Genomic DNA, 9,384 nt, shown 5'->3' with positions numbered 1-9,384 from the left:
ATGGGCAATGTCATTGAAGCTACCAAAATGAATTTGACACAACTCCGGGAGGCAGTGGAAGATAGGAGGGCCTGGCGTGCTCTGATCCATGGGGTCACGTAGAGTCGGACACGACTAAACGACTAAACGACAAGATTAATAATAGCTAGGAATTGGAAATCAAAGTTTGAATTTCAAATGGAAGAATGGTATAATGAAATATGGAACACTGCTATAAATGATAAGTTAACTTGTAACTTAAAGGTTAAGAAATGAGAGATGAAAAAGAATAATTTCTATGATATATGGGGCAGATTTCTTGAATATGTGCTAACAAGAGGAAAAGGGAAAGCTCCAAATCAAGAATCAATGCAGTTCTGGAGAAGAAGACAATAAAGGAAGAAGAATAAAAACAGAGGAAGAAGAGGATTACTGCAAGATGTATTGACTATGGTGGTGGGGAACACAATCGATTTGTATTTTGGCTTATGTATTTTATGTTTATGTCGTAGTTTAAGAAAAATTTAAAATTAGAAAAAAGTTAATGCAAAAACCAATCACAAAAGAAAGCATACAAATCATCATTGCGAAAAATAAAAATCACATGTCATGACAAGGTACATGCCTTCAAAATGTGTGCCAAGTGTATGATCTGAGCCTGAGTCACAGAGTACAACACTACATGAAGAGTTGCTTGATAGCTGTTTTGATTAGATAATTGTCCCTCTTGTTCCTTGTTGTGGTAGAAGATAGTAATGCTAAACAGGGGTGTGCTGTGACACGACAATATCAGTTTGCCTATATTTCCCAGGATCTACATGAACTAAAATGCTACTTTAATAATGTTGAAGGTAGCAGGGACCTTAGGAAAAGCCATAGCCACACTAATATGCATGTTACTGAGTAATTCCCAACAAAAGTTTATATATCCCTGCTTTTCAGAAGGCCAATGTGGTGTGTAGAAGGTCGAGTGGGAATGAAGAAGAAGAAGAAGAAGAAGAAGAAGAAGAAGAAGAAGAAGAAGAAGAAGAAGAAGCCTGGAGGTTGTGGATTGTTAAATATATAACAGGTAATAGAGGAAGAAAAAAGAAGCCCGAATATTAATAGAATAATATAGAATATTCTATATTAATAAAAGTAGAGAAAAATTACTTAGAGCAGTGAAAATGGAAAATATCTTGAAAATAATAGAAGCAAAGGTTGAACAGAAGAAACAACAATTTCAAGATAAATTAAATAGCTGGAAAAATAAAACACTGCATGGACAATAGGTGAAAATATTGATGGAAAACATGATAATGAATTAATCTGGGCATGGCCGAAACTGGGGACCATCAAAAAAGAAAATGAGGGCTTCATTTTTGCTGCACAAGAACAAGCATTCCAAACTAATGTCATGAAAGCTAAAATTCAAGTAATTAGTATACACAACACATGTCAACTCTGCCAAGAAAAAGATGAAACTGTCACACCTCATCTGCAAATGTTCAAAGACTGTGCAGACAGACTACATAGCTAGACACTATAGAGCAGCAAAATTAATACACTGGTTTGAGATGAGGGCATTCATATAGAAACACCCCCGTACAGCTGGATGTAACGAGGGTCTGGCCCCCTGGGGCCAGACCAGCCACTCACATGTCTGCTGCCGCTACCAGCTCCACTCTCCCTTCCAGTTGCTCCAGAGCTCGCGGTTGGCTATCCACTCACCAGCCTGGCAAGGAGACTTGTCTTTCCTCCTTCTTCCAGGAATGGATAGTGGAATGAGAGCTCCAGAGCAATTGGAAGAGAGAAGGGAGCTGGCAGCAGCAGCAGATGAATGAGACCATCTCTAACAGTGGTCATTGTGTAAAAAGTATTATCTGCCAGCATCCAGGAATCTGTGGCAACAGCAGGTAGAGAAGGTGTCAGAAAATGACCAAGTTAAGATCCTTTGAGATTTCTGGATTCAAACAGACATACATTTTGAGCATAATACACCAGATACAGTGGTGTCTCGCTTAACGGGCGCCCCGTTTAACGACAAAATCGCAAAGCGATTAACTTTTTGCAATAGCTTTTGCAATCGCTTTTGCGTTCGCTTTGTGATGTTCCCTATGGGGAAAAATCGCTTTGCGATGATCGGTACCCTGTTTCGCTTACCGATCATCGCAAAGCAATGATTTTTTAACAGCTGATTGGCGGTTCCAAAATGGCTGCTGGGTTAAAAAAATGGCCGCCTGCTGTTTTCTGGGATGGATTCCTCGCTTACTGGGCAGCGAAAATGGCCGCCGTATGGAAGATTTTCACTTAAATTTGAGTCTGAAGCCCATAGGAACACATTGAAGGGGTTTCAGTGCATTCCTATGGGCTTTTTAATATCCCATAGTGACGAAATCACTTTGCAGCTATTTTTGCTGCACCTATTATCATCGCTCTGCGAGGCACCACTGTATAACATTAATAGAACAAGCACTGCAATTCCAGGGGATGCCAGAGCTGAGGATACGAAATATGAAAAATTAACAAAATACAGAGACCTGGCAAAATATATAACTCACTTGCAGATGAAACATATTTCAGTGGTCACATAGTCATTGAGGCATTGACAACAATGCTGTGGCATTTTAGGAAGTGTTATAATCGGCTGCAGATTTCTGAAATAACACCTTTAGAGCTGCCAAAACCAGCAATATTGGAAACAGCATACATGTTACATTGATATTTAACTGATACTTAGATTTTTGGTTAAAACTTGTACTGTATTTGTTATATAATGCCAGTTAAAGACTGTGTTTTGAATTTTTGAATAATAATATAGCTTGTCAGCCTCCAAAAACACATGAGAACACCAGGTACAGAAGGTGTCAGAAAATTATGAAGTCAAGATCCTGTGGGATTTCCAGATCCAAAATGATATAGATACCTTGAACATAACACAACAGAATGAAGAAATGTCTGGATCATTTACATTGCAATTCCAGGTGATGCCAGAGTTGAAAACAAAGAACTGGAAAAACTAACAAAATATAGAGATCTGGCAATTGAAACATCTCACTTGTGGATGAAACACACTTCAGTGGTCTCCATAGTCATTAGGATTTGGGAAACAAGATCAAGAAATTTCACACAATACTATGCCCAGTATTTTTAATAATAATAATGTTTTGTCTACTCACTTCTGACTTATAGTAACTAGAAATAGGAATGAACTGCTGATTCAGTGGTTCGTGCCAGTTTGGCTGATGGCTGAACAGGTGTTCCACGGTCAGGGGTCCTGTTGATGGAATCCTAGTGCCCAGTGCCCTAAGGATTCCTGCACTGTTTTGAGGCATGTGATGGGATCAACTTGACTCTTATTTCCCCCTTATGTCAAGAGAATGATTTTGTTAACTAAAGCTCATGTTAATAAAATCATGTGTTTCAGGAATCAAGCTGATATGCATGCCAACAGTTATTGGCTTTCTCTTCTTCTTTTGTTTAGACTTACTATTTGAGAATAGTTTTAATGTTCTGTTTTTACGTAGATAGCAGACAGGTCTGGCTGCCTGCAGGCTTGATCACAACCTGCCTGTCCTTCATCTATGCATCTTCTTGCTTGGAACACTGTAGGAGGACAACAAGTATGTCTGCTCTGCATCCTTTTGCAGAACTGCTAGCAGGTGGTTTTCCTCTGCACTGCCGAGGTTCATCATTTGCTGAGTGATGTCATCAGTAGCCTTCCTGTCCTTTTTGGCCCTGAACAATGCTATATGTTTGGTAGGAAAGAACATTACAGTTGGGTTGGTGATGATTGGTTTGAGAAGGGGAGGAGACACAGAAAAACAGTATGTCATATTGTCCCTAGTGGAACTGCTCCATTTGGCTATATGAACGTGGTCCATGCTGGAGTCAGAGTGAGCTAAGGACATAAACACCATTTTCCAAGAACAGATACAGAAACATAGAGGGTGGCACCACCCTCTATGTAAAGACAATTGTGTTCAGGAGAGGAAGTTGGCAGCAGGAAGTAGAATAGAAGCTGTCCTTCTGCTTTGTCTTAGACTTAGAGGATCATTGTTCAAATGGATTCAAAGATGCCATGGAAGAACCATGAAAGAACCACAGAAGAATCATAGCATATTATTAGCATATAGACATCAATTGTTTTTAAAGCTGAAAACATTGAAAGAATCATTTAATGTTGGCATGGTCTCTGCTATCAATTTTGATCATGTCAGGACCCTTCCGGATTGGGCAAAATGGCTATCCCTTCTCCTAATTCATCATGAAAGGAGCACAAGCCTTATTAGGATCCACATTCAAAATGTAAATTTTTTAAAAAACCACTTCTCAAGATACTGGTTTGGTCAGGAAATCCTAAAACACTTAGGTCCTTGGATCCTTGCCAGACTGGACATTATCTATTTTTGGTAATCCATCTGCAACCCTTTAGGTTTCATATGCACTCAACTGTGTTAGGATGGTGTCCCTATGTTTTAATTCTTTTTAAGGGAAGGGATGAACCAAAAAGGAAGGATTGCTGGAAAAGGCCATAGGACAGTGATGGCAAAAGAGGAGGAAATCGAAATGGCCATTAATACATCACAAGAATGGATAGTGCCTGCATAACAACTCCAAATAAGGAAGCAAGCCTAAAGTTATGTCATGCCTTGTTGTCAAGCAGGCACGATCCCCCAATTAACACACATAATACACTTTAACCGAAATGAAAAGGCCACAACTTTATTGAAAACAGCAGCAATTTTATATACGCGAAGCATTGGACTGGATCCAGTTTATCAGGAGACCCAAATGGCCTCAATATAATCCAACGTCCCCACAGCACCTCTTGTGGAATGGTAGTGTTCCAGAGACCTGTCAGCAAGGAGGCGAGCTGGAGGCACATCTTGCCAGAGGGCCGTTCATTTCAGCGGAGGAGGGAAAGAGAGAAAGAAGCTCAGGAGTGACAGCTCTCCCAGAGACCATTTCTACAGGTCCCCCAAGGAGGCTCCAGAAGGAAGAGCCATTGAGGGTTTGAGGGGAATGGGAGAGTTTAAAGAGCAGTTGGGAAAGGTGGGAAAGGAGGATGAAGAGAGGGACCAATCAAAGGAGGAAGGAGAGGGGGAAGGACAAGTGAGAGAGAAGTAACTTTAGTAGAGGCAAGAGAAAGCAAGAGAGGGGGGGGGACTTACCACCAGGATGGGAATGGATTTAGTTAGAAAACCCCTGGGCCCATGGGTAGGAGAGACTGATGGTGCCGAGAGAAGAAGCTGATCACAGGTCGACAGCTGTCATTCCCCTGAAACCATTGTACCAGGGAGAGGCAGAAACCCAAGAGTGGAGGCGGAAACTGAGGGAAGAGGAGAGAGAAGCAGAACAAGAAAGGACAGAAAGGGCAGAATGGTGAGTGCAAGAGATGAAGAGGAGGCGAGGGCCTGAGGAACCTGGGAGTTCATGGAACCCGGGGAAAGAAAGCGATGGGAAGAATACCTGGGAGAGACATCCGTGCTGCCCTTGTTGCCATTATTGAAGGGGATGATAGTGTTGATCCTCTCCCCCCTCCAACCATCTGTGTCCATTCCCAATGCTCCAAACCACCAACAAAGTTGTGACAAGAGGTTAAAGAAACATAACAAGGCTGACTCAAAAATTCCTTGGCAAATGAAAAAACTAGTCCGAACTAACCGAAATAGGGTAGGGAGGGGAGGGGAACACGACTTCCACAAACAGAAGCCTCCCCAGTCTCAACTCCCTCCTTTCTTTGCAGCTGGCAGACCGGAGTGAAGCCTTCACCTCCCAGGTCCATGGACTGGCACTCCCTGCCTCCATTGATCATGCTGGCCAATCAGGATGCACCAGTGCAATCAGCCAGGCAGCGTACTCCCAGGGCATGGTCATGTTGGGGACCCAGTGCAACTGCCTCAGGAGGAAGAGCCTCAAAGCAAGACCCAGTCAGTTTGTGGTTGTGTCTTTATTAGGCTGACTTTTCTTTGGAGGATGAAGGTCAGGCTGACCCCTTCCAACAGGAGGTAACCAGACCAGTGGGGAGATTAAAGGAGCCACCTGGCAGGAGTTTTTGAGTGGAAGAGGAACATAAGGCAGAACCTGGCCCTGTTAGGGAAGATTCAGTGCCTCCAGCAGACCAACTACCCCTGGGCTTCAGAGAGCATATAGTCAAGGTGTTAGTTTGCTCAAACAAGGAGAAGCTGGCATCTTCAAGGCCATCCAGCTCCAGCTGGAACCAGGAACAGTTCACATCAAACAGCATAAATAACTGTGGGGGACAACCGAGATGTCTGACTTGTGTTGCAGCCCACTTCTGCATTCTTGACTTGTATCTGCCTGACTCTTGTTGATAAACTTGATCTCTCTTTCAGCTGTGCTCCTGCTTGCTCCATGTTTGACCTGTGTGAGTCATTTCTGAGCTGTTTGCTTGGCTTTCCTGTGTGTAACTACCTGACAATTTCCCTATGTATGAAACTAGACAGCCCCTTACTATAAATATAAGGCACTTTTCCACTTGCTGTCTAGAAAGCATAACTCATGTTAAACGCACAGTGAGAAAACCCTCAGCAGACAAAGATTTGCTATGGGCTCATAACAGTTTAATTCCAATAGTGTATACGTACATCACAAAGAAGGAAGACAAAGCAGTACCAAATTAAATTGTTAGTTGTGTGTTTTGTTCAGAAGATAAAGCTGACTTCCAAGTGGACAGTCTTTCATTGCTGTTTACTAGCTGCTGCTTATACTATGCTGACACTATTATAAATCACTTTCCATTTCCACAAAGAAAAGAAAGATTTTTTTAGAAATCATGAACTGACACAAAAGGAAAAAAATTGTCATTGCCCAACAAGCATTTCTGAAGTTGTGGCAACTGGTCATAGTTCTTCAACAAATCTCAATAGTCAATAATCCATTCCTACAACAGACACAAGGAAGCTATAATACGAGCTATTGTGGAATAGTTAAGGGATATTAAACCCTCAGATACTGCTCAAATAATACAGAATAGCCAAATATGTGGCTGTTACGCACAAACTTTCCCTCCCCTACTCACCATCTGAATTGTTGTGATGTCACAGAATGTTTATTAACACTTAACTACTGAGGGTGAAATCAGTCCGTATGTCTTGGAAAACATGTTTTACTTCCCCCACTTAACTGGAAAGCCATAATAAAGTTTCTAAGTCCTGTGTGACATCTTGCCCAGATTTGTCAGATAAGCGTGACTTGGGAATTTTCAGTGTGCTCGGTGAACTTCCTTACCGGTAGGAGGGAAGGGGGAGGACACTGTATTCTCTGTCATGAGCAGCTTGGCTTTCTTTCAAGATAGTACCTAGCAAGCTAGAGAAGGCCACTTGAGAGTTCCCTATATACCTAACTTGCCTTACTAGACCTAGTTTTCTCTCACTGAACACCCCCCTTTTTCATTTTAATTTTTTCTTCTCTAGTAGCTGCTTGGGTATGGCTGTTCAGATGCTAGAGTGGGATCAGGGAGTTCCAGATTCAAGCTGCTACTGAGTACTGACCCATGAAACTTGCAGAGTATCCTGGAACAGTCCCTCGCTCTTTTCCTAATCTCTTGTGGGGAAAAGTAGGCAGGAGAAGAGCCATATAAACTATCATGAGCTCATTGGAAGGAAGGTGGGATATAAATGTAACTAATAAATTAGTAAATATCAGAAGTGCCACTTTGTTTATTTAATTTGTATACTGCTTTAAAAAACCTGACTCTCCCAGGTCTCCAGTTTCTATTGGAGACATTCTGTGGGATGATGTGGGTGCTACACAAAAGGCTTAACCAGGGGGGAAAAACACTCCTCGTCGTCATCATCTATTATTATTTAGGACTGTGATTGTTTTAAACTAATAAGAAATAGGGTAGAGGAGTGAAAGAGAGAAGGCACTATAACTGTTAGTTTGCTGGATGGTGCAGTGTATTTTAAGCAATTATTTAGTTCAACTGAGAAAACACAATATAAGATAAAATGAGTGGGAGCAAGATCAGAACAGGAAATCAAGCTGGCATTAGTGTTTGTTCCCCACAGACAATCCTGTCATAGCAGCTTTATGTGTTTGCTTATCTTCACTTTCTTCAAGAAAATGTTTCCCAGGCCTTTGGTAAAAGAGCACAGTACAGTATTAGCAAGGATTAGAATCAATAGACTGAGGGTGCAACTACACAGCAGGGAAAACCTGCTTTGATTCAAAGTTTTGAAATTGGGCACCTGTTGGTTGCTGAAGGTAAAACTGCTGTAGCCATCCAGACTCAACGTGCTGTTGGGTCCTTCTGTACATGTCCAAGTAATTGGTGGAGAAATACCTAGCTAAGGTCAGGGGACACACTCACCCTTCCCCAAAGACCATTGGGACAACTGATTGTGTGAGCCCTCAGACCTTGTGAGCATCCAAGCAGTCTCTCTGGCTTGTGTCAAAATATGGGACTTTATAAGTCCCTTTTGATCTGCTATAGAGCAAACATTGTGAGCAAGTGTTTTTGTGGATGTCTTTGCTTTTTTTCTTCTTCAGTTTTAAGGAAAGGACGTAGCACTAATGTGTTGCAGTGTTAATGTTGGAAAGCATTAAAAACCGTTCTAAGGCAACAGGTTCTTAGTTGAGGGGAACTGACACCCCCACAAGCACCCCTTTGCATCATATTGGGCTGAAAGCAGATAAAAATTATGCCATCCTGATAGGAGCAAATTTAAACCACTCCCAACTGACAGAACAAACAAACAAAAAAACAAAAAAAGACGATTCGTGGCTAAAACTCCTCAATGCACCACAAACTTATTTTTCTCTGATTCTTTAAAGTAATACAGGCAATCCTCGGGTTATTTTTTTAAAAGTGTAAAGTAAATTGCATGTCTTGTAACAACATTCCATTTCCTTTCTGCTTTATATTTGCTCAGCTGCCCTAAATTTCAGCCAAAAAAGTGCTTTTAGGGGGAAAAACATCTAGCGTATTCAGAAGTGGGCCCAGCTTGCTCTGTTTTTCAGCCACTTCACACCTGTGAAAGCTTTCTCTGTACAGTAAACAGATTACTCACCATGCTATGTTTTGCTCGCTCTCGCTCTCTTTTTGGTTGGAGTTAAATACTGTTTGGGCCATTTTGTGCTCTGCTCTTGCTGAACAGATTGCCAAGGGAGCATTTGGGGCATTTTACCTTTGGAAAAATAAAGTGCAAGAGAGAAGTCTCCTCCCCTCTGCTTTCTTCCTTGGGCAACTAGAGTGCAGGTCACCTGCCAAGAGCAATGTTTTAATATCCTTGACATGGCAATGTTGAGCATATCCTGGCTGGAACTTCCAACATTTTCTGGAGAGAAGGGTTTGAGCCTCAGCCAGGAGGGAGGACACATAAAAGCTCTGCTTTCTTCGAACATAGTATAAAGCAGCATAACGAAAGCAAAGTGCCCTTGTAACTTCCGTTCTTCTCG

Source organism: Pogona vitticeps, chromosome 6 (assembly GCF_051106095.1).
Source record: "Pogona vitticeps strain Pit_001003342236 chromosome 6, PviZW2.1, whole genome shotgun sequence".
NCBI lineage: Eukaryota > Metazoa > Chordata > Lepidosauria > Squamata > Agamidae > Pogona > Pogona vitticeps.
This window is presented reverse-complemented; position numbering follows the sequence as displayed.